A 1,488-nucleotide genomic window follows, 5' to 3' on the forward strand; every position below is an offset into this window, starting at 1 on the left:
ATACCATCCCTCTGGGTCATCCCAGTGCACCAGCCCCAAGCATCCAGTATCGTGCATCAAACCTGGACTGGTGACTCATTTCATTTATAATATTATACAGGTTTCAATGTCATTCTCCCAAATCATCCCACCCTCTCCCTCTCCCACAGAGTCCAAAAGACTGTTCTGTACATCAGTGTCTCTTTTGCTGTCTCATATACAGGGTTATTGTTACCACGTGTACCCCAATGTTCATCACAGCACTGTTTATAATAGCCAGGACATGGAAGCAACCTAGATGTCCATCAGCAGATGAATGGATAAGAAAGCTATGGTACATATACACAATGGAGTATTACTCAGCCATTAAAAAGAATACATTTGAATCAGTTCTAATGAGGTAGATGAAACTGGAGCCTATTATACAGAGTGAAGTAAGCCAGAAAGAAAAACACCAATACAGTATACTAACACATATATATGGAATTTAGAAAGAAAGACAGTTTTATGTTAACTAACATTTGTCTTTTGACTTACTTTGAAATGTATTTCCATTGTGTTTTCAGCACAATAGACACTCTGAAAGTGTCTGCACTATGAACTTCATACCCAGTTACAAGCTGTCACTGTGGATAGAAAAGTATAAACAAACCATGTAAGATCATCAGATCAGTCAATAACAATTTATTAGAATTTGTATCCTCCTTTTGTGTGAAAACTGTACAAATTTAATTATGTTGGGGCTTATCTTGAATTGGTTCATAGTTCTTTTCAGGTCTACTAATCCTTCTACTTTTCTTTCTATTCACTGTATCAATTTTTGAAAGTTTGATGTTGAAACTCCAATTTATCTACTTAAAAAATTGTAATATATAGTGGAACTATATGTAACTTTATACTGTATTTTCCAAGTTGCCTGTAAGTGTGTTATCATAATTTCATAATTTAAAAAAGAAAAACAAGAACATTTAAAAAATAATTAAAGTAAAAAAAAAACTAGGATTATAGCCTTAAAAAAAGAAAAAAATATATAGTCAACATATGACTTAGCAATTATCCTTGGATAATTGCTTATCCTTGGATGAAGGCAAGAGACACAGTGAAATTAAATGAGGAAGAATGTCAGCTCCAGATTCATACTAAACTAGGTTCAAATCTAGGCTACTCTGTTTAGTTGTATTATGTGATGGGGAAAAGCAACCTAAAAATCTGAGGCTTGGATGCTACCTCTGCAACAAAATATAGTTAAAACAGCTATTGATAAGGTTCTTGTGAGGATCTGATAAGGCAATACTGATAAAAACATTTACACAGTTAAAAACACAGAAGAAAATCACAGTAAATGGTAAGAACAAGTCCTCAGAGCCATTGGCAAAAGTAGAAATGACAGTTTTTATTTCTAATTCCTGCTTTATTGTGATCAAAGATGGGAAGTATTTTTACCCATCTTTTTACTTATTCACAAATATAAAATATTTTACTGGTTATAGTGCAGATATGTTTAAATGC

The sequence above is a fragment of the Bison bison genome, unplaced genomic scaffold (genome assembly GCF_000754665.1).
Source record: "Bison bison bison isolate TAMUID 2011002044 unplaced genomic scaffold, Bison_UMD1.0 scf7180017853433, whole genome shotgun sequence".
In the NCBI taxonomy this organism is placed as follows: domain Eukaryota; kingdom Metazoa; phylum Chordata; class Mammalia; order Artiodactyla; family Bovidae; genus Bison; species Bison bison.